The sequence below is a fragment of the Mauremys mutica genome, chromosome 18 (genome assembly GCF_020497125.1).
Source record: "Mauremys mutica isolate MM-2020 ecotype Southern chromosome 18, ASM2049712v1, whole genome shotgun sequence".
Taxonomy (NCBI): Eukaryota; Metazoa; Chordata; order Testudines; family Geoemydidae; genus Mauremys; species Mauremys mutica.
Window position 1 is genome coordinate 11,901,590 of NC_059089.1, and position 27,233 is coordinate 11,928,822.

At 53.8% G+C, this 27,233-nt stretch overlaps 1 protein-coding gene across 5 annotated transcripts in view; it reads right to left on the reverse strand.

The window, feature by feature from the left end:
• The window catches only part of AKNA (AT-hook transcription factor), a 68,431-nt gene extending 45,975 nt beyond the window's left edge, over positions 1-22,456 (reverse strand). For 3 of the 5 annotated variants that reach the window (XM_044993146.1, XM_044993144.1, XM_044993147.1), the window contains exon 1: positions 5,884-5,996. The gene's annotated coding sequence lies outside the window, so the exon portion shown is untranslated. Of the gene's footprint in view, positions 1-5,883; positions 6,003-22,329 lie in introns of those variants that run through there. The other 2 variants (XM_044993145.1, XM_044993149.1) reach the window with 2 other exon arrangements.
• Positions 22,457-27,233: the final 4,777 nt, after the last annotated feature.

A 27,233-nucleotide genomic window follows, 5' to 3' on the forward strand; every position in this document is an offset into this window, starting at 1 on the left:
ACAAAACCCACCAACCCAAATCACCACACAATGAAGAGCGGCCAAGGACTTGAACGGGCCCTGGAAGCCCAAATGCCCCGGTCTCCCCAGCAGCGATGCCTCTGGGGGCCGAGGCTCCTGGAGTGGGGGGTGGGGAAGCTTGCTCGGCTGCAGACCCAGCCATTCCTGTTCTGTGCACCAGCAAACGACTGGCCTCCAGCGCAGCAATTCGCTCTTAACGAGCAGCGCCCAACACAGCCCCTCCCGCTCCACCCTGCCAGGCTCCGATGCCAATGGGCCGCTCCTGAGCAGAGAACTCACAATTCACCACAGTTTGGCCTCAGCCAAATTCAGACTCAAGGTTGGGAAGGGAAAAAAAATGAACTCAAAGAATAAAACAAGTCTCCCCCCCAGGACCACCCCTCTCTTTGGTGCTTGGCTGGCAATCCTGGTTAACACTGCGCTTCCATCATTAACCTCTAGAGTCCCAGCAGGCTCCAGCTTGCCAGCCACACGAGTGATCTGGAGTCCCCAGCATTAGCTCTGCTGCTCTCAGCTCTCGTTCCTGTGCCAGGCCCTGCCCCAAGATCGCTTCCTCCCAACTGCACCCACCAGGAGCAAAATCACACCCCAGCAAACCGCTCCGCTCTCCTGTCTTCCTTGCTGTGGAACGAGGAAGCAGAATGTTCTCTCAGCTGTGACCCCAACCCCCCCGGCGAGAAGCGGCCAGCCAGAGTTAGCAGGGGAAGAGAGCCAAATCGGGGGGGGGGGGGGCCCGACAGCAGAGAGAGAGGACGACAAAATAAGAGAACAGGCAGACCGAGCTTGGAGCCTGTTCCCTGGCTGCATGGAAACCTGTGTGTGTGTGTGCGTGTGCGTGTGCGTGTGTGTGTGCGCGTGTGTAGGGCAAGTCAGACTGTGTGTGAAAGAGACAGTGGCTGAGATCCAGCAGACTCATTTCACTGATGACCTAAGGGCAGGACTGGAGAACTTTCACTCCCTTCCTCTCCAGCTGATGCCTTGTTGTTATTATTGTGGCCCTGGGTTTCCCAGGGACCAGTGATTTCGAGAGCCCAGATAGAGATGCTTTAAAGGGGCCTGTCAGACACCCATGCTCTGGAAATCAGGCCCTCCCCAAAGGGGCTCATGTTGGGCCCCCACAGTTCCCGGCCACTTCTGAAAGCCTTGGCCCACCTCTGTGGCTGTAGCACGTTTGGGCCCCAGTTAGGAATCAGGGCCCCACCGTGCTAGGCCCTGTACAACCAGGTTAGATACGGCCCCTGCCCCCGCTCACAATTCAGCAGGTAGTGAAATACACCCCATATTTCTCATTACGCCTTCGCTCCCTGCAAACACAGGCCCTGGTGGGCTTCTTCTGCCTGACGCAAGACCCACCCCCCTCCACTCGGCACAGCCACAGGCTCGCTGTCCCTAGCCTGGGCCCTGGCTGCCAGCTGGCACCCCAGAGCTGGCCAAGCGCTGGAGAAACCCTCTAAGGAAGGGAAGGAGTCAGATTGCAGGAATTCTCCTGTGCTGCCAAGATTCCTGATACTTCAAGACACCGAAGGGCAACACGGACGCCTCTCTGATCCCTTCCCCTGGGAGGGGATCAGTCCTGCCCACGGCACCTCGTGCCCCACCCCTCGCCCCATCTGAACCCCCTCGCAGCTCTCGGGCCTGCTCCAAACACGCACCCCTCTGCATCACAGGTGAGCAGGCGGCCCCGGGATGGCAGTCGCAGCAGCACCCCACTGCCTGCTGCGACCGCAGCTCCCTCAGGCTAACGGGCAGCCGCTCCGAGCCGGAGTTGCGGCTCAGAGCCAACGGGAACCTGCCTCTGAGCGGGGAGCCCCCAAGGCCTGGCACTAGGGCACAGAGTCACCTCCCATCGCCTCCTGCCCTCCCGTCATAACCAGCGAGAACAAAAGCATGAGCAGTGGAGGCTGATTTCATCCACCCACAGACCAGGCCCCGCACAGGCAGGGCTGGTGCCAGCTTCTCCCAATGCTGCCCTGCCAAGGGACCTCAGCCTAATCTGCAGGAGGCCCCTAGCGGACACTCTGGTGAGGAGTGTGATAGAAACACTGTAGTGTCCAGGGCCCAGGTCCTCGGCTGGGATGGCTAACCAGCAAGCTGGCTAAGGCCAGTCAGGGACGGGGCCACTGCTGGGAGCCGACTAAGGCCATGGCTACACTTGCAAATTTGCAGCGCTGCAGCAGGGTCTGAAAACACACCCTCTCCGGTGCTGCAAAGCGCCAGTGTGGTCAAAGCCCCAGCGCTGGGAGCGCTGCTCCCAGCGCTGTCCATTATTCCCCACAGGGAGGTGGAGTACGGACAGCGCTGGGAGAGCTCTCTCCCAGCGCTGGCGCTTTGACTACACTTAGCGCTTCAAAGCGCTGCCGCGGCAGCGCTTTGAAGTGCAAGTGTAGCCATAGCCAGAGACTCATCAACTCGTCTGCTGCAGTTCACTGAGCAGTAGGGTGACCAGACGTCCCAATATTTGGGGCTTTTTCTTATACAGGCGTCTATTACCCCCCACCCCTTGTCCAGATTTTTCACACTTGCACCCTACTGAGCAGGCGGCAATGCCTTGATCTCAGCGGTGCTCCAGGACTGTCAGGAGAGAGGGGTAAAGAACCACAGGGAAAGGCGCTTTCTGCTAACACTGAACAGGGAGCTTTGCTGGGATAAAGCAAACGGCGTCATCCCCAGAGTTACCCAACCATGCGGCTTCTGCCTAGAATCGTTCCCACCTGGCTTCCTGCTACAGAGTTAAAGAAGCAGGACACAGAGCCTCAGGCAACCGCGAGTGAGCTGTGGAGAACTGATTACTCACATGGCGCTAACTCTCCTCCTTGTTTCAACCTGTGAAATCACATTAGAAGGCAGCTAAATACCCACCCCCCACCCTTTACTCATTTTCTGTCTAAGCAGGCCTGGCTGCTGCCGCGGAAACGGTCCGAGGTCCCCAGTGGGACTGGAGGTGGCCCGTACATTCCTGAGTGGGAGGGAAGCACCCACAGCAGGTGATAACAGTACCTGGGTTTTCTGGGAGACTTCCTTCTGGCCCGGAGTTTTAAACCCAAATTTTCAAGAGCTGTCCCTGATTTTGGGTGCCCAACTTGAGGCAGATACCTGATGTTCAGAGGTGCTGAGCACCCATGGGTCCCATTGACGCCAGTGGTGGGTGCTCGGCACCACTGAGAATCACGCCCAAGGTGCCTTGAATTGGGTACCCAGAACCGGCGGTCACTTTGGAAAACACGGGTCTTGCAGCACGTGTGCTGCACGCACAGAAGCAGGAGTCGAGAAAGATGCAGGATTCACGTCCAGGTGGCCCAGCTTTGCTTCCCTTACGGCTCTTTTTCCCTGGTGCAACTCCAGAAACCCACAGCCCTTTCAAAAGCAGCTGGAGGAGCCGGCTCTGAGCCGCTCGCATCATTACAACCTGCGTAACATTCCAAACAGGACTCCCTGCTACGATCAGACCCAATGGAAGAGAAAACATCTCTCGAGAGATAACTGGTGCTTAATTAGTATTTTGTTTTCTCTCACGGCATCGAACCACCGGCATCAACACAAACTCCCTACAAGCCACACAGGCAGAGCGGCAACTCCCAGCATACTCCTTACAACCCAGCCAAACGGTGTGAAACTCCCCAACACACGCCCTAGGCCCAGGAAAGCGGGAATCCAGGCCGTTTTCATTTCGCAGTGACGCTGCCAAGACTCATTCATTCAGTTTTACTCATCAACCAGACAGCGTCTACTCTCACTGTTGCACCTAATTAGCACACCCCTGCCCCTGGAAAAACTCAAATTGGTTTCCTCAATCAAAGCGTTCCCCTCCATCGCAATAAACACACACCGGTTTGTTACTACAGGCTGGCCCCTGACCCGGGCTGCATGGTAGGTTACAGCAAAGCTGCTCGAGGACTCTGGGTGGAATGCTAGGTTATGGCTGATGTAGCTATGGGTGGGTGAGCACAAGGGGGCTAACTGATTTTACTTGCAATTAGCGATAATGATCGCTCGCTTTGGTGCTAAGATCACATTGGTAGCAATGGAGGGGCAGAGGGAGTGCCTTGTGGTACTGCAGGTTTGGACTGGGAATTAGCGACTGTATTAGCTGGATTGGTAAACTAGAGGATCCCTGCTGGATGACTGCTGGTTGCTTGGGCTACTGGTGATGAAGATCTTAGAGGAATCCTGCTAAGAGGAATGTCAGTTGCAAAGGAACCTGGGAGCACAGAAATGACCACAGCAGATCAGATGAATGGTCCATCTAGTCCAGTGTCCTGCCTGACAGGGGCCAGCTGCAGATGGTCAGAAAAGTGCCCAAAACAGGGGACAATTATGGAGTGGGCTGCCTACAGCCGGATCACTGTGCCTGTATCAATGTGATGCTTGCAAGTGATCATAGCAAGAGAAAAGAGGCACAGGGCTTTTAATTCAGACAAGTGGTCACAGAACCCAATTCTGCCAACCTCACTGACGCCAAGTTGTGCTTTGCTCCAGGAGTAACCCCAATGATTTCAGTGAGGGGTTACTGGCCAACCACGGTATTACGGTGAGCAAGGGAGACAGAATCAGGCCTCAAAGCATTGTGGACTGTGTTTTTGGGTGGGAGGGGGAGGAGTAGGGAAATCCATCCAACTCGGACATCTGAACACCCCCACCGAGGAGCTAGTTGAGTCTTTTTGTACTTGGATCCGCTCCAAGCTGCTCAGCTTTCCACTGCGATTCGACCCCACGTCTCTACTGCTGGAAACAGCAGAACTGGAGCGACACACCTGGGCAGGTGAGGAATCCGAACGCAAGCGCTTCTCAGCACCTCCAAGCAAACGATGCTCCAGCCTGGGGCAAGGCAGCCCAGAGGGTGCAAGAGGAACAAAACCTCCACTGCAAAGCTCAGACCAAGAAGCAACCTCCCCCTCCAAGTTCGACAAACCCCGCAACAGCCCAGTCACGCAAAACCTGTCACCTGCCACGATCAACCTGCTTCCTACGAAGACTCTTCTCCGCTCCCCACATCCCTGAAGAGACAGAACTTAAAGCCACTTTTATGCAGCACCACGATGAGAATAACTTCAGGGACAGGGGCTGCTTGCTGCCTTCTGAACGGGTCTTAGAAAATCTGCTACCAGCAGAAGCCTCCTCATGTAATGTGTATTAGTGACCTGAGTTTCAAAAGGTGCCGTGAAAATCCAGTGCTCAGCACTTCTGAAAAATCAGCGCATAAATATCCTCCTCTTTGGTAGAGCTAGGCCGAAACCAACCCCGCCGGATCAAACACCCCCCGCAGACTTCCAGGCGGTCTCCAGCTCGGGTCAAACATCAGCCTTGGGAACAAACCTGGCGAGAGTTTGGACCTGGATCCACACTCTGAGGTTCAGGATCCACTATCTCACTTAGCCACAACCTAGGCAACAGCTATAAACAAAGCTGTGATCACCACAGCACTCAGACCCGGCCGCCTCTTGCGTAACACGAGTCCCCGCGCGCTGCAGGAAATCCCCACTGAGGCAAAGCAGGGCACAGAAAGTCTCGCTGCTTTGGGGCAGGGGTGACATTAACGGTCGGGTTCAGGAGAGGCCGGCCGGCCGGGGGAGCAAGCCAGAGGGCACAGACGGGCAGTGGGGAACAAGGTGATGAGAGCACTCGAAATGCTCAGGCAGCCTGGCGTGCCCACCCCACACTGCATCCCACTGCCCTTCTAGCCTGCGTCAGCCCCCGTTTCCTTCTCAGCTCTGCTGCCTGGGACTGGGCTCTGAGCAAAGACCCCAGATATTCCAGCCCTCCAGCTGATGAAGTGCCCGACATCCGGAGAGCACAGGGGCTGCCCCGTTGCCAGCCACCCTGGGGGCGCAGAAGCAGTGGGGATGGAAGGTTAGATACACTCACCTGCTGCTGCCTGCCTTCTCCGTTAGCCATTATAGGAGCCACTTTCCACACCCCCGAGCGCAGCCTGGCTCCCTGCTTGGGTCCCCAGAGCCGTGCAGCCCCACGGAGCTCAGATCACGTCTTTCTTAAAGTCTCTCTCAGGCGCCCCTGGCTCCTCTCCAGCCTGTGCTGTCAGACCGAGGAGCCTCTCCCCACGCGCTCCCTCCCCGCCCCCAATCTCGCTTTCGAAGGCAGAAGCAGGAAGCGTGCAGGCAGATTTCCTACAAGTTTTCATGTGCATGCGCGCAGACAAAACTTCTTAACCCTGTAGAGCCCTGCAGGCTGGCACAAGCCCCGTGTGTCCGCATGGTTCAGCCCGCCATCCTCAGATGCAGCTTTAAAACGGATCCACTATCTCTGGTGAATTGAGTGTTGGACTCTCACCCCTGGAGCCCGCTATCCACAGAGCAGGGGCAGCAGAGGAGGTGGTAGGGCAAGCTCCTTCCATGCTGCTCGGCCAATGTGCCACCTCTAGGGGCAGCATTCAGTGCCCGCTGTGCATTCAGTCCTTGGCTTCTCTGGTGATACTGCACAAAGATGCCCAGCTGCATATCTCCAAAGAGAGGCACCTGGTGAGAAAACCGGGGAACCTACAATACGACAGGGCTGGGAGTTGTCTCGGAGGTGTAGAGTGGAGAAAGCGACCGATGCTAAGAAACCAGGGACCATCCCTCCTAACCAGGGTTTGGCAGATATGAGATTAGCTTGTGCAATGCGGTCACCTCTCTACGGCGAACTGAATGGCGAGCTACCAACTCGTGTCATTGAACGAATCGGAAAGTAACAGCCTTTGGTCGCTAATGACCTGCCTTTGGGGATGTTCGCAGTGGGACATCCCTCCTTTGTAAAATGCTCGTGCTGACTTGAGCTGGCTTTTAACATTTCACTCCTCCCGTGTTGCAGTTTCTGAGGTTCCTTTTGGTGTCATGGGTTCCTTCTGACATGATCTATGAAGCTGCATCTTGTTGGGGTCTGTGTTTCTACAGCCCCCCCACACCACAGCATCTCAACTACCACACATGGACGTATCCTCACCATATCCCAGGGGAGGGAAGTCTCCTCCTCCCCATTTCACGGATGGGGAAGTGAGGAACCCAAGGTCACACAGAAAGCCCGTGGCAGAGGCAGAACCTGGCCCCAGATCTCCTGACTGCTAGTTCTTGTGTCTTGACCACAAGACCAGGCCTCTTCCTACATTACTTCACACTGACGCTTACACAGTGTGGTGCAGGCAGCTGATCGGTGTTTACAAGCCCTGCATGGTGCTAGTCTGTTCTGCCCCAGGGCATGTGAGGAAGAATACGACACACACCAAAGCGAAGGGGTAGTTGGAGCTGTGCAAGACGTGGGTCTCCTTAAAAAGCGGCTCCGTGTTCTGACCCGTACGTCTCAAAAAAAGTAAAGGAAACAGAATACAAATTCCCCACGCAAGGCCAACACGGGACTTGTTTTATTTGCCACATCCGCAGGAGCCTGCAACAGGACCCTTTTCATAAGGCGATTTGCCTCCACACAAACTATTGTCGGGGCATCTAGGCAGAGGACCGTTGCATGGGGGCTCCTCACCCTAGATTCTATCTTTTTTTAGCGACAAAAGGCCTACTGAGGGAGATGGCACGGTCTAGCGGATACAGCACTGGATGAGACCTGGATTCTATTTCCACCTCTACGCTGACCTGCTGGGTGACCCTGGGCAAGTTGCTTCGCCGCTCTGTGCCTCAGTTTCTCTCTCACCCTTTGTCTGCCTTGTTTATTTAGACTGTAAGCTCCTTGGGGCAGGGACTCGCTCTTACTCTGTTTGTACAGCACCTAGCACAATGCGGTTCTGATCTTGCTGGGGACCTCCAGGTGCCCCGTAATACAAAAATTCATCACCCTAATACTGCAGATGGGTGTTAACGGGATGCAGAGCGTTTCACCATTAGGTTGCCAGTTCAAATACAATCCAGGCTGGTAGTGCCAAGGGCTTTGTGCTCAGAGGCGCTGAGCAGCCACACCACCAGCTGAAAGCAACGGGCGCTCTCTGGTTGTTCTTCGGTGGTCGCGGAGAAAAAAGAGTGGGTGGTCTCTGTCTGCGGCCATCCATTGTTTACTCTGCCTGTGTGTTATAACCCTTCCCTCCACGCTGCAACTGTCTTGTCTATTTAGATTCTCAGCATTTTGGGGCAAGGCCCGTCTGCTAGTCAGTGTTTGTCCAGCGCCTAGCACAACGGGGCCCCACTCTTGGTTGGGCTTTAGGCACTAGGATTATCACTGGACAGGAGGTCAGACTAGATGATCATAATGGTCCCTTCTGACCTTAAAGTCTATGAGTCTAGTGGATGGCTGTCCATACGACAGCTGTGGGAAGTCTCAGCCGGAGGCAGGGGATTGAATTAGACTGAAGAGCGTCTCCCCCACCCAACAGGGAAGGGCATCACATCAGGGTCAAGGCCCATGGGCGAGACAGGGTGGGGGAACCTCGCCCTGCTACTGCCTGTGCTGCAGCTGCTTCATGGATAAGGCAGGAAGTGCCTTCGAAGAACCGTAGACAGAGGGTTTGAGTGTCCAGGACTGCCGGGTCAGCACCTCTCCCCAGCGATACACTCACACAGATTACATCGAGTATTTGAAGTAACAGGAAAGTCACGCAGAGGGAGAAGCGGCTGGCTTTCAAACAGAACGCTCCTAGACCCGGAGTTGGAACCAGCCTCCATGCAGCGGTGACTAAGGATGGACGTTCTGCTCCTTCACACTTGCTGCTTCTAAGCGCTGCTGCTGTTCTAGGCAAAGGGGACGCTCACAGGACCTAGAGTCTGGTATCAGAGCATGCCAGCGTCTCCCTGGGCGAGAAGGTGATAGCAGGCTCTAGTGGCAGGTAGGAGACCCCAGGCTCTGGACTGGAGAGGGACACACCACAGGCATGCGGAGTTAACTGAGTACTATTGTAGACAAGTCTCTGATTGTTCAGGATCTGGGCGTGACGTGACTCCTGCAGTTGTCTCCCCATCACCCGTTACCATCAGGCAGGAGCGCCAGGGGTGCCAACGCCTCCCAGCAGGATGCAAGGTGACAACATCATTTCGCGGCTGCCCAGGGGACAGGGAAAAGGCAGGAGAGACACACATTATTTTCTACACAGCAAGCGTTCACTGTCCGGGACAATACCCCCAGCATCTTGCAGTATGGGCCCACCCAACTCTTTCTTTTGACATCCAAGGGGGCTGGATTGAGCCCCGTAAGAGGAAAAGGAATTTGAGAACCTGTCGTGCGGAGCAGCTGGGCTCAGAAAGAGAAGGGGCGGGAGGAGGTGCAATATGAGAACGAATTAGATAAGGGCAAAGCGGCGTTGGTAAAATAAAAACCGATCCAAACCTTCGCCCCAAACCGAAGCCCACACGATCCAGGAAAGGCTGATTCTTTGTTTTTAACATCAGATCGGTCGCCAGGAGCATCCAAGCTCCCATAGCCACCCCCTGCTCCCCGACACCCAGCTCTGCAGCACCCGGAGATTTGGAGAGCTCCCACAGGGTGCACAGAAGCTGCCAAACTCTTTGGCGACGATCCAAGCGGAGCCATTGAGGCGCGCCCATTTCTGGAACAAATATTTGCATTAAAATACAGCTCGGCGCCTCAGGCAGAGAGAAGCAGGGTTGGTCTGCACAGCTCTGCGGCCCGAGCAGCCCGGGTACTAGAGAGCACTGTGTAATTACACACAATGGGGAGCAGAGATGAGAGGGGTAATCATCACTCCCGGGAACAGCAGTGCTGTAATTGTCATGCTGGGGGCGTGTCATGTGCTGGCATATTCACGAGAGGGCAATTAAGCCCTTACTGTGTAATTAGCGATGAGAGGAGGACAACCCTCGGCAGCAATTGAAACCTCTGCATGGGCTGGAATGTGCTTGGCTTTGCTGCGGCCAGGGCTAGGAGAGCGCTGCTGGACTCTAGCCAAAGAGCGCTGCTCTAGAACAGAGAGGAACGGACCCAATACTTCCAGCCACTTCTTCCTTGGTAGGGGCCAGGCAAAGTGGGCTCAAGACCGTCCCCCAAGTGTGTGCCAGGTGGTGATGTGACCGCAGAAAGATTGGTTCAGTGCTTGGGGCACTAGCCTGAGGCACTTGAGACTTGGGTTTGATTCCCTGATCTGCCACAGATCTGGGTAAGTCACTTGGCCTCACTGTGCCTCAGTTTCCTATTCCTATATAAAATGGGGATAAACAGCACTACCTTACCTCACAGGGGTATTGTAAGGATAAACACATTCAAGAGTGTAAGGCAGCAGAAGGTTCCGCCCCGAAAATGCCGCCCCCGACAGAGGCGGTGGAAGGTCCCGCCCCCAAAATGCCACCCCCGACAGAGGCGGCGGAATGTCCCGCCCCCGAAATGCCGCCCCCGACAGAGGCGGCGGAAGGTCCCGCCCCCGAAATAGGCGGCGAAAGGTCCCGCCCCCGAAATGCCAATGACGACCGGGGCAGCCGAAGATCTGGCCACTGCGGTCACTGCCCCTCAAATGTTAGTGCCCCAGGTGACCGCCTAGGTCGCCTAATGGGTTGCGCCGGCCCTGGACTGGACTACAAGACCTCTTAAGGTCCCTTCCAGTCCTATGATTCTATGAAAAAAGATGATCCCAGCCTCTAAGAACTTGCAATCTATAATTCCTTGTCTCCACTTGGAAAAGTGACTGCGTTTCAGTTAGGCAAAGCCCACACGTACTAGCTAAGCCCAAACTAAGAACACACTTTCCCCCCCACCTAAAAATCTAACCTGTGCGCTGCACTGAATCTGGCTGGGTAATCCGTTCTGCTAGGGGCGAAGCTGCCCCAGATTTGGAGTTGCCGTAATCAAGTTCCACTGTACCCCAAAGCCAAAATAAACCCACTTGAAATAAAATCAAAACAGCTAAAGGAAACAGGCGTGTTAAGCCCAGAGCTCTTAGGAGTTATTGCTGCTAAGGATGCGGGACAATGGAACGATTCTGTCAACGTTCTGGACAGGAGCAATGTTTTGATAGAGAAACGGAAGGAAATGACTGGGCATTGGGCAGGATACGAGCCCTGAAATTGTTTGTGTGCCTTATTGTGTACACGTTAAAAGAGGGTTTAAAACAATTAATGTTTCCTATCAGTGTGAGTAACAAACACCTGAGATTGCTGCAGTGAGCGAATACAGAAGCTCTGAGGAGCGGCACCTTTGTGTTTGTTGTGTCTGTGCAGTGCCTAACCCAATAGGACTAAGGTCTCTAGGCACTGGCATCATCCCAAACACTGGGGCAAATTCTCAGCTGATGGAGACCGGCATAGCTCCAGAGACCTCAATGGAGTGAGACTGATTTACACCAGCTGAAGATCTGGCCCCTAATTTGCTTTTTGACGTTTACGTTTGGTTTTGCCCCAATGGTTTGGAACGGCGTCCCGGCACCGTTTGTGGGAGCCAGTACGGCGTTCCAGTGTTTCTGATTACCAGGCCGCCATCGCTCCTTCCGGAGTGGGGAACCGGGTCACTAATCCTGCCACGCTTCCTCCCTTCCTCTGCCATTCACCCCCCACACGCCCTCTCCAGACAATTACATACCCCACTATGTCCCATAAATAGCCAACCCTGGACATCCCCGAAACAGACCACCCGCAAAGTCCCTCTCCCCCACAGAGACACCCACTATATCTCCCAATAGCCTCTCACCCACACACTGCATCCCCTTACCCAGAAGCTCATCCCAAACACGTCCCCATCACCAGATCTCTAGTTCACCCCACGTACCACAACCCCCAAACATGCCCCCATCCATCCACAGCCTCCCCCCGGCATACCCTCCTGCTGTCCACCTCCCTTCATCAGACAACCCCCCCGCCACAGTCCTTGAAACTGTGAGCTCCCCCACACTGCTTTATGGGGGTCTAGAGCACGAGACTCGACTGGTCCGTTTCTCTCATTTCTGGTCAGTTCCACTTGTTTACCTGCACTAGCACAATCCTGCAATGTCTGAGTTGCAAAGGGCCTTGCTAACTGTCATGATTTTATTGAGTCTTGTGATACTTGGTGGTTTTCTGAAAGCCCCAGTTACTGGAGTTCATGTTGTTTTGTGAGAATCTCAACTTTCCTTTGATCAAATATGAAATGTCTGGCCCTCGTAGTTGCACAGAAAAGCTTGAAAACGTAAACCCTTATATGCTCAAAAATCACATGGCAAACAAAAAGATTTCCAGCGTTTTTGTTGTTGTTGTTTTAATCTCATGATTCTTTGAGTACCTAGGTATGAATTCTTCTTGCAAACTTGTGTGTATAGACTTGGGTTTGGCAAAAGATGATTGTTTTACAAAACCTAACCTGAGAACCAAATTTGCTCTTTCCCGCTAACCTATAAGCAGATGATACATACAGTCTCAGCGACCTTTGGCTGAAACTCAAGAACAGTTTCTCACCTCTTCTCCAGAAGTTAAAATCAGAAGTGGTTTTGAAGTGGGGGGGGGGGGGGGAGGGAAGGGGTGGTCTCCAGTCCCAGCCAGCGAGTGAAAATGAAAGAGACAGGAAGGAGCGGAAGAAATGATCAGATTAGAGTAGACACCCTGCCTGCTGCCCTCCCCTTCTATGAGAGAAAGGGAAGCAGGTTAGGTTTCTTTGCTGCAGCAAAGAGAGTGATGGAAAAGGGAACCACGACTGTTTGAGACAATAGATAACAAGTAGCAAAAGCATAACATAAGAATCAAGAATCCTTCCAACCCCAGCGACCCTGAGGGTGACCACAGATGAGAGAGGCGAGGGAGAACGACCTGCCAGCCAAACAGGGCTTTGCTCAGCGGTCTGTCCCAGCATCACACACAGCGCGACACTGACAGCTGACTGAAAGGGGAAGTAACGGGAAGGGAAAGCGCCCTGCCCCCACTTTGAGAACTCAGCCTGGCTCTGCTAATCTCTATTATCCATCGCTGGCTGCAGGCTGCTCGCCCCCACACACATGCAGACAAAAGCCCCATGCACCAGGCGTTCCCTTTGGTGGGAAGGCACCGGCTGCGCATGGGAACGTTACCCAGCGGAGCATTGCTGGAGGCAGGCAAAGCTTGGCTACCTTCACGTGAGCGCCAAGGCAATCGCTGTATTAATTGGTTCCTTCCTTCTCTGTGCCCCGGGGCCCTGGACGTCTGCTACTTTCTCCCATGCACTGCCCGGCCAATGCACCAGTCCCAACCTGCAGCTCCCTCTGCTACTCCTGCCTGGTCCGTGCGCTGCTCTGCCAATATCCCGCAGTCCTGACTCAGAGCGTTCCTCTGCTGCTCCAGCCCAGGGCTCATCCCCACCCCAACCCAGCTCTGCCAGCGCACTCAATCCTGTCCCGCAGGCCTCTGCTATCCCAGCCCAGCCCGCACACTGCTCTGCCAACAACGCACCTCAGCCCTGACCCGCAGCACTGCTCGGCTGGGCCACGGCTCTGCCCAAGGGCCCTGGAGGGATAAACTTCCAGCTCACCTCCGAGCGGCTCGCCCCCCAAGCAGTTCACCTCGGAGAAAAAGAGAATTCCAAGAGAGACACTAAGTCTCCCTTCAGCCTGAAGGCAGGGGAGCCAACGCAGGAGGGGAGGGGGGGCTCGAAGACCAACCAAAAGGGCATGCCCCCCTTTCCGAACCACCAGTCCTCCAACAACCCAGATCCCTTCCCCTGTAACAGGGATCGGCAACCTTTGGCACGCAGCCCATCGGGGAAAGCCCCTGGCGGGCCGGGACGGTTTGTTTACCTGCAGCGTCCGCAGGTTCGGCTGATCGCGGCTCCCACTGACTGCGGTTCGCCGCTCCAGGCCAATGGGGGCTGCGGGAAGCGGCGCGGGCCGAGAGACGTGCTGGCCGCCGCTTCCTGCAGCCCCTGTTGGCCTGGAATAGCGAACCGCGGCCAGTGGGAGCTGCAATTGCCGAACCTGCGGACGCTGCAGGCAAACAAACCGGCCCGGCCCGCCAGCGGATTTCCCTGATGGGCCGTGTGCCGAAGGTTGCCGATCTCTGCTCTATAACATTCCTCCCAGACAGTCTACCCCACCTTCCCACAAGACACCCGCACCGGTGCCCAGCGAGAGCCCTTGGAAACGTGTACTGGTTTAGAGATTAAACACCTGGGGGCTAAGGCTACCACCGACTGCACTTGTGACCCCGTTCTCTGGATGCGAGCGACAAAGCACGGGGGCACATACAGAACCATCGGGGCACCCGGCCGCTGGGCTCGGTTCACGGGATGGAACGCTGGCTTGAACCCGGTGCCGTGAGAGCGGCTCATAACACCTAATTCTCTGCATGGAGAGGGGCAGTTGCCAGACTCTCATTGCTGGCTTGTCAAACCCTGGGGAGGGAGCAAAATCCCCAGGGATGTGTCTCCTTGAGAGATGGGTGAGGGATTCTCCCAGACACGTCTCCATCTGTCCTCTCGGCTCAGCAAACCCAGTCCCAGCTCAGGAGTGATAGGAGCTGAGCAGTTCTCTAGCCCGAGGCGCAGAGAGTCAGAGAGATGAGTCTCGCTAACACCCTGCTCTCATCTGGACCAGACTCCTGCCTCCTACCATAACTAGGGGGTCTAGAGGAGGAGGCGGCCGGAGACACCTGCTAATAAAGTCCAAGGAAGCCCCGTTCAAGCCCAGCCCTGACTCCCTGCTGCCTGTCTCTAGGTTCGCCTCAGGGGAAGGTTTTTCTCTTAGCAGCCAAGGAATCTGCAGGTGAGTCCGTTTAGGAAGAGGCGTGTCCCAGCTACACAGCACTAACACGCCCATCCGCTGTGTCAGCCGGGTCTATAGTGCAGCCGGACAGTGAGAGGGGGCTTCTCTCCCAGAGCAGGGCAGGGCAGGTCACTTACTGGAGCAGCACGAGGGTCCCTGGGGTGTCACCCAGAGACATAAGAGGAAGGTGATCTTGGGAACGGAAGGGCTTGATTCTGGAGCCACCGAAGGCAGCGGGAGCAGGAGCAGTCTCGGAATTAGGCAGCTCCCGAGTGAACAAACCACGCCAGCCCCAAGGCCGAGAGGGGAGCCCAGGAGCAATGATCTCGATGTGGACTTCGGCTTTGCTGCTGAGGCTGCCGAGAAGAACGCCAAAGCAGAGGGGCGTGCACCCCTGTCCCGCTAGGAACCGGACCGAGACCCCTTCCCCAGTGGGCAGCCTGGCCCTGCCCTGAGTTGGGCAGAGTGGAGGGATGAGGAAACATCTGTATTTCCACATGAGCTGCAAGAACATCCAGGCAAGCAGAAGGCAGAAGAAAAACTGCCCGTGGCCTGGAGAAAAAAACGGAACAAAGAGCAGAGCTAAAAAACCAATGGGATGCCAGGGGACATGGCCACGGGAGCAGAGGCACATACACTGCCTGCTTCCCTGCATGGGCACAGGCAGCGCCTCCCCTCCTCTTCCCAGCTACCACAACCCTTCCCTGGGCAAAGGCTGCTCCCCCCGCACTCCCACCCTCAGCCTGTACCCTCCTTTTCCTCTCTCCTGGATCCCCATGGGCACAGGCTGTGTCCCCCTTTTCCAACCGCAATGATCTCCAGCCCTGACTCATCCCAGTGCCAGACTTGGGGCAGCGTTTCTGCAAAGCAGGATATAAGGAATGGCGAATCCTCCCACCTCCATTCATTTAGCTGTGAGCCATCTCTCAGCATGGGCATGACCCCAGGAAACAGGCCCAAATCAGGATGATCCCATGAAGCGGGCAGCGGGCACAAATTTGCCTCTGCTCAGGAACCCTCCGCGTTGCAGTGAACCCATTAAGCTGCCCCAGAAAAGCATCCCTAGCAATTCCATCCCTACAAGATACAGCTGCTAGATTTCCCCCAATCCTTCAGAGGCTGCCACAGACCCAGAGAAATTAAGTCCCTCCAGGTCTTATGCACTCTGACGGCAGCATAAAGGCGTTTAAGCTTGATTGTTGCTAGCAGGGCTCGAGCACAGATTCCTTGACGCAGTACAGACCGGGATTTTCTTCGCTATGGAATATCCTTCACAGCTGGTTCTCAAACTAGGGCTGTGTCTGCAACGGGGATTTAGCCACTGGTGTAGCTACATCAGTGCAAATGCCTCGGTGCTTGCACTGGTGCAGCTACGGTAATGTACCTGCATGAGTGTCTAAAGCCTTCACTCTAGGCAAGATCTAAAATCAAAACCAGAATCCTGCTGGCGACCACCACATTTAAATCCAGCTACCGCTGCTTGGTTCGGTCCCCACGGCGGGCTGGACCACAGCATAAGCTTTATCAAAGACACATTTTTCTAAGTGCCAAGTGCTTTTTATTACTGATAGGACCAGTTGAGAGCCTGTCAGCATCTCGGGGCACGCACCCCTCCCCGGGGCGATAGAAGAAGGGAAACACTCTAACATGTCTGTGGTTCCAGGATTTTACTATGCTGCACACCGGGGTTACCTGGAGCTCCATAGTTAAGGTGAGAGAGAATTTTAACCCTCCTTCCCCAAAACATAGGCCATTAGTACTACAACTAAAGAAAATCTCCACTAACTGGTAGCAGTACAAGACGTATGACAAGGTTCTAATTCCATCAGTAGAACGTTCTCTCTCTCTCTCTCTCTCACTCCCCCGCCCCCCTGGCATTTTCATTTATTACGATAGTGCTGAGCCAGCTGGCCCACTCCTGCTTTATTTTACATGTTGATTTCAATGGGACCAGTCATGTACGTAAAGTTAAGTGCACGTGTAAGAGACTGCGGCCCCTATATTTACACCAGGCTGTACATCAGTCCCCCGCATCACGACCTTTGTGTGTGCGCCGTTAACCCCAGCTTCCTTTTCTCCTAGGAACTTAAAGAGAAATCGAGTTTCCTCCAAACCCCCAGGGGTGGCGCTAGGGTGACCAGATGTCCCCATTTTATAGGGACAGTCCCAATATTTGAGTCTTTTTCTTATATAGGTGCCTATTACCCCCCACCCCCAGTCCTGATTGTTCACATTTGCTGTCTGGTCACCCTAGTGGCAGCCCAGCTGAGCTTTCATTTTTGGCACATCCACCTCCCTGCTACAATTACCCTTCTCAGAAATACTTGCCCTGTCTGTAATTTACCCGAAGATAATATCAAAATGAGCAACTCAGCAATGCACAGGGTTGGCGGTAGCAGCAACAATCCATCCAGCCATAAAACCGACATGGTCTCCTTTATCCTGTCAGACTCACTGTGCCCCTTTGCCATGCAAAAGATTCCCGCCGGAGTTGAAGGGCCACATTCTGACCTCAGTTATGCCAGTGGACTTTAATGGCATGGTTCCAGATTTACACTGGGGCGAGATCAGAATCTGGCCCACAGACGCTGCAGCCTTTTCTCTTTCCTCTCCCTGAGCAATGCTCACTAAACAGGAACGCTCCCGGCGGGTTAAACATGGTCCAAAATATACGTTTTGTGAGTTCAAGTCTTTACACAACCGCAGACCAACAGAAATGTTTCCAAGATTTAATACAAACATTTTCACTGGACTTTAAAAGTAAAACACCATTTGCCCTCTGTACCGTTTGTATGCCAAACATTGCAGGGCCCTGCTAGTGGCATGTGAAACTGACCTAATACAAAAAGTGAAACTGACTTGTCAACACTGACCATTGCAGCCCAGGGACATTAGGTGGCTAAATACCTTTGTCAGGACAGGTTCTCTCAAGTTAAAGCCCCATATATGGTCATCTTAAGCAGCGTTGTCAACTCCTGCAATAATCTTGATATCTGGTTTTTTACTTAAAGCCCAGGGCTGTCAACTGAGTAAGTGAGAATCTCAGCTTTCATTATTTAAAAGTAGTAGTTTCTAGTCCTCCTGCTTGCAGAGAAAAGCCCGAAAACATGCCTCGAGTGAAACCCTAAAGGCTCAGCAACTAGAAAGCAAGTGGAGAGATAACCCCCCATTTTGTTATTAAATACATCATTTTTCAGACAACGATATGGGTTGTTGTTTTTTTTGAGGCCTGACTTGTGATTTTGGAATGCCTGGGGTTGGCAATCCTTCAAAAGTGGCCCAGTTTTCCAAAGGCACTGAGAACCCGCAGCTCCCATTGTTCACAGTCGGATCTGAGGGCACTCAGCATCCTTGAAGATCATGTTGCCGTTCTTTAAACGATTATATATGAGGCCAAGCATTAGTAATAATAAAATACCTAGCTCTTATCTAGCGCTTTTCATTAATAGACCCCAAAGTGCTTTCCAAAGGGATGGCATCCCATTATCCCCAATTTACAGATGTGGAAACTGAGTCACAGAGCGGGGACATGACCTGCCTAAGGTCATCCACCAGACTAGTGGCTGTGCCAGGAATACAACCCAGGTCACCTAAATCCCCCATTCTCTGTCCACTAGGCCATACTGCCTCCCATTATGCACCCCACTTTAAAAATTTAGATCTATTTTCACTGTCCGAGCTGAGTGAAACACAAAAAAGAAACTAACAGAAAAAAGGGTGAAAATACACTTTCAAAACATCTTTTCTGTTTAATCATCTAATGTCTCATTATGCCTAACAGAGAAGGAAGTTTTCTGCGGGATTTTTAAACCCGCCAGTGTGCCCTGCATGTTGACTGAAGCTACAAAGGGAAAGTTGATGGAATGATACCCCCTTGTATCTGGACATCTTCATACTCCCAGGCCTCAGGCACTCTCAGCAAATTCCATATTCAGTTTGAGTTTTTGTCTATGCCACTATCATTAACGGCACGTCAGCATTTCCAGTCAAAACCTCTAGCTTGGGGGATTTTAAGTAGACCATAAGAATGTGTCCTGGCTGAAATCTGGCACAGGGAAGTTCTCAGTACAGTAGGGAATTATGCCTGGCTCATAAAACTTTATATATAAAGTTAAGTCTATATATAAGTTGTATGTGCATAAAAGAAAGGAAATAAATGACAAACAAACCTTAAAAGTTATTTCTTAATTCATAAACGATTGTAATTTAAAATTAATGGAACATTTATCTTATCGTGGAATAAAGTTCATAATAGCTCTTCTCTAGCACTTTTCATTAGTAGATCTCAAAGTGCTTCACTAAGGAGGTCAGTGTCATTATCCCTATTTTACAGATGGGGAAACTGAGGCACAGAGTGGGCAAGTGACTTGCACAGGGTCACCCAGCAGGCCGGGGGCTGAGCTGAAAACAGAGCCCAGGTCCCCTGAGTTCCAGTCCTGTGCTCTATCCTCTGGAGCGTGGCCTCGCATCTGACACAGCAGCAGCATCCCTTATATTAACACATACAAAACCTTCATTTCATGACAGGTGAGGTCACAGCAAGGCGCCCCCCACCCACCCTAAATCTTCAAAGCATGGCAAGAAGCAGCTCAGGGGAAAGTCCCCTGCAGTCCTTGCCACCTTAACAATCCCTACAGTGCTGTCAAGGCCACTCCAAGCTTTGCATCCATCTCCAACAGAGACTGAGAAGCAGCACAGGTGTTATCCTCCAACAGGCACTCCACCCTCATACCTTAACCCCGACTTTGCACTCTGTTGTACCAAGAGCCTGGCTCATCTGGCTGGCATGCAGCCCGCACCTTTCCCTCGAACGGATCACCCCGAGTGCATTAGAAATGACACAGAATGTTCTTCACCCACTCTAGAATATAGATCCCTGGGGTGGAGTGTGGCAGACATTCTGAGCCAGCAACTATAGACATGGGTGTTTTTCCAGCTCCCACCCCAAACCCCTTTTAAAAACAGTGACGTAAAATCCCAAATGAAACGACAGGGGGTAACCGTTTTAGGCTGGCAGTGGCAGGGTGCAATTCATTACCCAAGTAGGGATTGACCCATCACCAGGCCTTTAACTACATCTCCTGTAAAAGTGCCCTAGGATCTGTAATGCATGGACTTCGGTTTGGCATCTAAGCCGAGAGCTGCAGCACATTTCTTCCCCACTGTCCCCCTTGGAAATGTGCTGAGGGATTAGCTGGTGTTTACTCTGCAAGGACCTGGTCCCGTTTATCTGGCTCATGTGAGTGGTGCCCTTGAGTCCACCAGCTCGACTCACACGGGGAACACACAAAGGGTCTAACACAAAGCCCAACGGAACGACTGCCACTGACGTCAGCGAGGTTAAGATCTGGCCCTCATTCCACAGCCTGTGACCTACCCAGTCAATAACCTGCGAGGTAAAATGCCTGCGGCTGCATAGGCCTTGACACGAGATCAGCTGCGGCTGAGCACCAATAAAGCCAAGCATCAGGCCAGATGTGCAGCCTGCGCTTTGCACCTCCTGCCTTCTTTGCCTGGAACTCTGACCCTAGCAGGGGTAACACCCTTATCTCAGCACCCACAAGTTGCACACCTGAAAACCTGGCAGCTTGCAATGCAAATCCTGGGCCACGGCCCCCTCCCCTGACACGATGTTGGGTTTATTTCAAACCAATAACATTTAGCCCCTTCTGAACTTCCCAAAGCTCCAGTGGTGAATGGGGATTAGCGGGGGGAGGTGGTCAATACGCATGCGCTTGGGGTGCTCTGCTCTGATCTTCAGGGTAATTCCAACACCAGGAGGATGCGAGGTCATCACACGTCACTCTAATGCAGCTTGACAAGTCTCCCTGCCAGTAGTGCTGCTCCGGATGCTGGCCTTAATCCCTAGCTAGATACAGCTGTCACCACCATCAAGATAAAGCCTCCAGTTAAGAGATCCCCATCCAACACCAGGGCTGGGAAGAAGCAAATGGGATGGACCACACAGATGGCAGGAGAAGGGACCACAGGGCAAAGTGATGGGGCAGAAAGCATGGCAGAGAACTCTCAGATTACATTTTATATGAAAGGCACATTCTAAAAATAGTTGATAAAGGGTGATGAGCTGGTGTTTTAACAAATGGTTAATCAACGGCTATAGAACCAGTTGATTCTGTAACGAGTGATGAACTATTTATTCAAACATCTACTCATCATTTAGTAACTGTTTCTGAAATGTACCCTTCATCTAAAGTGTGGCCAGTTTATGAATTCTGGGGGGCTGTTAATGATCCGTGTTTAAGGAAATGAGTATTTTCAAAGCTTTCTTTTTTCTAACAAAAATAAAGGGAACTGAAACTCAAACCAGCCCTTGCAACATCCTCCAGGCAACGACATGCAGGGCTAGACACCAATGGCTTGAAATCCCCCTAGTCAGCCCCAGACTTGACTTACTGCCACACTTCCCGTCAGTGCAGAGCAAACTGATGAAAGGCTCGTGAAATCGGCTTGCCACGCTCTTTAAGAGTAAACTTTAAAAAGTGCAGCCGACTTAATGAGTTCAAAGAGACTTAAAAAAAATATGTACAAGTTCTGCCCCTGGGAAACAGTTGCCTGTTTATAAAGGAAACATGCATAAAGCCCATACTGAGGGGGAAAAAAAATCTTTTGACCTTTTGAATGCAGCTTGGATTTTAGTTGCCAGTTTGCTCAGCCGGCCTTTTTGTTGAATGCATAACACAGGAGTCCTGAACCTCGCTCTCTAACCACCAGAATACTCTCCCTTTAAGCAGGGGGTCCTATGACCCAATTCCCGTGATCTAAGCAACAGAACACACCCTGTCAAAAAACAGGAGTTCTCACTTCCGCTCTTTTGGTCTAACCCCCAGATTACAACACCCCATCCCCAAGGTGGTAACGGAACCCAGGAGCCCTGCTTTCCAGGGCCCTGCTTTAACTACTAGACATCACGGTCCAGATCGAGGTCTCAAATCCAGGAGTCCTGACTCCTAGAGCTCTGCTTGCACCATCAGACAACACCCCCCATGCCCTCTTTGTCTCCCCTGAGATTATTATCCATAATAACCAAGATGCTTTCCCGCCTCTGCCTCCCCCCAGAGACAAAGGGGCGAGGGAAGGGGTATACGGGTTTCTGGGTGAGGGAAGCGGATTAGCTGAATCACAGGTTCTTGTCAAGCAAGTCATTAATGCTTGGAGCGTCTCCTTGGTTGCCTAGTGAGCTTCCCACACACAAGCCAGCCAGCATGCCAGGGCACTTCTCAGGGTAACCACAGCAACCGAGGCTCCAGCGCCCAGCTCCTGGACACACACACAAAGATCTGTTGCATGAAGCTGAGATTCTTGTAAAGATCCCCCCCACACTCACCCCTTTTTTTCTTCTTCGGTTTTAAGAGTCTTGCGCCTTGAAACACCAATGTAACAGCAATAAGAAACCAAAACAAACTCACTAAAACCAAAGGTGCCTGCCACATTTGTTCTCTGTACATGGCCAGATGTGCAAAGTTTGTTCCCTTTTAAGCCAGTTTTTTAAAAGTCTCCTCCCCCTCTTGTGGGAGGAAGGATTTTTCGAGGGTGGGGGGCGATGAGGTATTTTTACAGTCTCACTTCGGATTAACTCTCTGCCCCACAGACAGCCCTAGATTTGCTAGTCAACTTCCGAACAGCCTCCCACCGCAAACGCACGTGGCATTTGGCAGCGCGGCGGGCAGCTGGGAAGGGGTGGACCCCCGGCCCTCTGCACGCAGCTGGGCTCTCACCTGAGCAGCCGCGGGTTCGAGTCCGCCTCTTCCCGGACCGAGCCAAGTTTGTCCCGCTCTCCCCGCCTCAGTCAATGTCCCGGAGTTACCGACTGCGAACAATAGTCCCCAGCCTGCGAGGGGCAGATGGGAGGGGCGGGGCCTCGGCGCTCATGAGCATAATACATCAGATTTCCCGCAAGAGGAGCTAAAGGGCGGGGTTTTGCCCCGTATTTGCATGGCACGTCGCAGGGGTCCAATCAGAGCGCTAAGGGGCGGGGTTCTCTTCCATATTTGCATAGTGCATGGCCTGCCTCCAATCAGGGGCGGGGGTTCCGGGCTGTTGCGCGTATTATCATAAATGTCTCCAATCAGGGCGGAGGGGGTGGTGCTTTTATGCAGCAGCTGGGACTTACTCTGGTGTTATCTGAATACCTCTACAGCGCCCTGCGATTGGGCAGCAGGAGAGAAGGGGCGGGGCAGAGATTCGTCCCGCCCTCCCCTATTCAGCTGGACCCACCTGCAGCCCACCCTATGCCCCCAACTCCCCCTGCACCTGACTTCCCTCCTTCGGGGGCTGCAGCAAGCGGGGGGGGAGGGGGGGTGCAGACAGCAATTCGCCCTTCCTGGCTGCTTGGAAGCTCCCCCTCTGCTTGGCTCTGCTTCAGCTGCCCATTCCCTTCCCCTCCCACCCAGCCTAGCCTGGCCAGCTCACCTGTTTTAGGGCTTTACAGGCCTGCCCATCACTGCAGTATCTGAGCCTTTTCCATCAACAGCAATAGCAGCGTCTCTGGTGGATTCAGGGAGTCTCTGGCTCGACTCCCCTCCCAGAGTCAAAGCTCTCCTTGGGGGGCAGGTTTTTCAGGGAGGGTTACGGGTGGGGGCGGTCAGGCATAGAAGGGGGAGTTCGTATTGTGAGTGTCACTTAGGGTGGAAAGGCTCTGTCCAAGAGGAAGGTTTTGCAGCGTTTCCTAAAGATGGTCGCACTCTGGATTGGCCTGATCCCCTCCGGAAATATGTTCCGTAGCCGGATCCCCGGGGTACAGAATGCTCTGTCCCCAGCTCTCACGTGCTTCGTCCTGGGATTTGGCTAGGCATTGTCCCAAAGGAGTGCCGCTGTCTCACCCCCCTCCTCCCTACTTCCCCATTTCTTCTCCATCTACCCCTTTCTTCCCTATCCCCCTGCTCCTGCTACCACCTGAGATGGAGGAGAATCCCCATTTGCTTTTATCAGGACAGGGCCTTTGGCACACAGCTGAGTTGTCCTGATTCCAGCCAGCAGAGGGGACGGACAGAAAGACAGACACACACACAAAGCTCATTACCATAGAAACTGTTGTTCACCATACAAGGAGAGTCACTTGCACAGTTTGGTTTCCTCCCCAGAGTTTTATCTGAGTTACCTTTAGGACAATGTTTCCCAACCTCTTCTCCGCGGAGCACTTGCTGGCAGTCCATGGGGCTGGCTCGCTTCATTTCCAGCTGCTTTGCAAGAACGACATCTAAAAACGCATCACTTTCCCACTGTTACTTTTCCACCTCGGCACTCGCTGCCAGAGGGCTGCTGTGGGCTCACGAATAGGAGAGGAGCCGGCCTGCACAGTGGTGAGTGGGCAGGGAGACAGTCTCTCTAGGAAGATATGGCCCACTCAGTGGAAAAGTGTAAGAGCCCTTGATCTAGGAAGCAGTGAATGAATCACAGCCGTAGGAGGCAATGCTTCGCATGTACCTCGGTGTCAGGGCCTCAGCTCAAAGCGATCTGGGGCTGCATACGCACACAGCAACCTCAGTGCTAGCCCAGCTAGTGGAGGGCATCCTGGTTCGGAGCAGAACTGGTGACTACTTTTGGTTTCCAAAACAAACGCAGCTACTGTACTTACCAGGTGATCTTACTCCCCACTTCCTATGAGCAGCACGTGCACCTTCCAGCCAGCAGGGGGTGCATTGTAGACATGCCAACCCCGTGGGAAAAAACCCAGAAATTGGGCTTGTTTTTGGCTTAATTGGCTTGTGAGTTGCTTGTTGGCTAGTTTTGGGCTTGTAGCTTGTTGCTTCTTTTTTTTTTATCGGCTCCCGGCAAGCAGGGGCAAGGTGGGGAGAGAGTCAGGGGTGCACAGTGGGTCCCCCACAGTCCCAGCCTGCACACCAGGGGGATCTAGTCACACAGTGTTGGGGTTCTTAGGGATTGGCTTGCTTTGGCTTTGTTTTGAAATGGGATGAGCTTGATTTTGGGCTTGTTGCGAAAGCCGGGGTGCTTATTTACCGCATGAAAGTTGGCCGCTCTGGTGCATTGATCCTAAGCGATTGATTAGAAAAAGACACAGGGCTCCCGGCCCCTGAGTTCAGCAGGGAGGAGGAGAAGAAGATAATCTTTAGCAGACCAGCCAGATCAGAGCGGCAGAGACAGGATGCTGTGGCACCCGCCTTGGAAAGATGCCGATCATTCCTACCCGGCTGCCGTGAGCAATACACGCTAACAAACACCGAGGCAGAGAAAGAGAAACTCTCTGAATCTTCAGCAAGCACCATTAGCCTCTCTGCATCACGAGGCTGGCTGGGCTGGGCTGTCAGGGGGTGGGGAATCGGGTTCAGATGCCCTTGGCTGGGAAAGTTCTAAGCCCTGCCATGAGATTTCGCGTATCCGAAGCTGATCATTAACTGCATCCCTCTTGTTCCGAAGTTCCTAAGGTTGCTGCTTGGGCTAATGCTGCATCCTCAGTTATCTTCGGGTTCTTGGAGGCAATACCTGGAGTCAGTGCTGGGGACCTTCGCAGGGGCAGTTTGGACACCCACTGGCCCACCAGTGAGGGACCCTTGAGGTCAGGGTGGTGGTACATGGACAGGAAGGGCTGCGCTGGGCTGCCTGGTCAGTGGATCTCCCAGGGGCTGTCACACTGGGCAGCCCAGGCCGGTGCTCTAGCTCTGGACTCTTGTCTCTGGGGCTCTTGGCTCTGCATCTATTTGTCTAGCTCTGATCTGAGTCCTTGTTTTTAAATGTAAACTTGTACGGACTGCACAGGAGCCTGGAGCCCTCTGGCTTTCTGTGCAATGGGTACAGGATGGGCAGTGGCAGGACATGCATACCCTAGGGGCCCCTTCCCCATGTGCCCAACTGCTGACCCAGAGAGAGAAACTCAGTCTCGGTGGCACTTTTCACCCTTGGCCTCTGTGCTGAGAGTGCCATCAGGGGGCAAATTAGTGCGGGGGGGCGGGGGAGCTGAAGATGGTGTTGGAGATACGCATATCTGGTCTGAGAACCAGCAAACTCATTTCGACACAGAGAACCCAACAGCTGCCAGGTGACCCAGCTCTTCTGCATGTGAGATGCCTTGGCTCTGATTTCTGGGCCGGAGAATCATAGAATCATAGAATCTCAGGGTTGGAAGGGACCTCAGGAGGTATCTAGTCCAACCCCCTGCTCAAAGCAGGACCATCTTTACAGCCGGCACCGGCTGCATGCTTCATGTGTTCCTGGGAGGCAGAATCACTCCAGCAGCTCCCATTGCAGCTCCTCGGTAAGCAGCTGCCCCATTCCCTCCCGTTGTTCTCCGTGCGGCCGCCCGAGGTTCTAAGTACGCTGCTGGGGCACACGGTCTGTCTGGTGCTGCTGCACTTTCTCTGGTTATCTTTCTGGGAGACACCAGAGGGCACCATGAGACGGGACTTAACCGTCTCAGATCTGAGACTCCTTACAAAGCCATTCGATCCCCCCCCCCGCCATCTGCACGGCCCAAGACTGGGTGTGACTTTCCCTCTCCCCACACCCTACGGGCCTGGCCAGAAGTGGAGCGTATGATTGCAGAGCAGGCTAGGGGAAGAGGGGATGTACGTCCCTCTGATGTGCCCCCCGTAGGGACATCCCGGTTTCCCTGAAGCCTCAAGTTCTCTCCACAAAGAGCACGAGCAGCAAAGATCCCACTTACATTTCAACCCACCTCGGGGGGCACAGGCCCCCGGAGCAGGACTGGGGCGTGGGGTGGGGAGCCGGTGATGGTACTCTCTGCAGCTGGGCCTGGCTATGGGTCCAGCGAGCAGACTGGAGCCACAGTGTCCGCAACCGGCTTCATCGGGGCGGCCTGAGCCGTCTGAGAGCCATGCCGTGGGCAGAGTCAGGCAGCCCTGGAACTGCGTGCAGGGCTGCCCACCTCTGCCGTGGACACCCCCAGGGGCCAGACATCGACAGGGCTTAGTAACAGATCCTAGGAGAAGAGGGAGGTTTGGCAGGCCCCTCAACCCCGCAATCACACGGTCCCCACCTGCTGGCAGCGACTCATGCCAGAGGGAGGGAGGTTTCTGCCCTGACTGTTGGCTTAGGGGCAGAGGGCAGCCGTGTTCTCACTGGTGGGGAGGGGACTGATCCATCGCCCAAGGGGCCTGCCTGATAGGGCGCTGGGACCAGCACGGGCATGGGAAGGTCCCTGCCTTGCTCAGGAGTAGGGCTGAGCCTGCAAGGATCTTGCTGGCTTGCACAACACAACACAGAACAGCTGGAGAGGGAATATGTGTGCAGCATGCATGACCCCTGTACATGGCCGCTTCTGTGCTCTGCACACACACACACACACACACCTTTTGTGTGTAGCACATGTATGCTCTGCACTCACACATACACTACCTGTGGTACACACCTCTGCACACACACTGCATGTGGCACAAACGTGGTCTGCACACTCATGCATGCACTACACCACACACACAGTGCCCATGCCGCTGCAGAACGAATGCATGGCATGGGGTGTGCACACGGGTTTCTCTGTTCTCCTTCCCACTCTTTGTCTGTCTTGGCTATTTAAATGCAAGCTCTTCGGGGCAGGGACTCTCTCGCTCTGTGTCTGTGTAGCTCTGAGCACAATGGTGCCCTGATCTTGGTTGCAATGCAAACAATGCTTAGACGGGGGACCCCTGGGTACAAACTGTTGAAACAC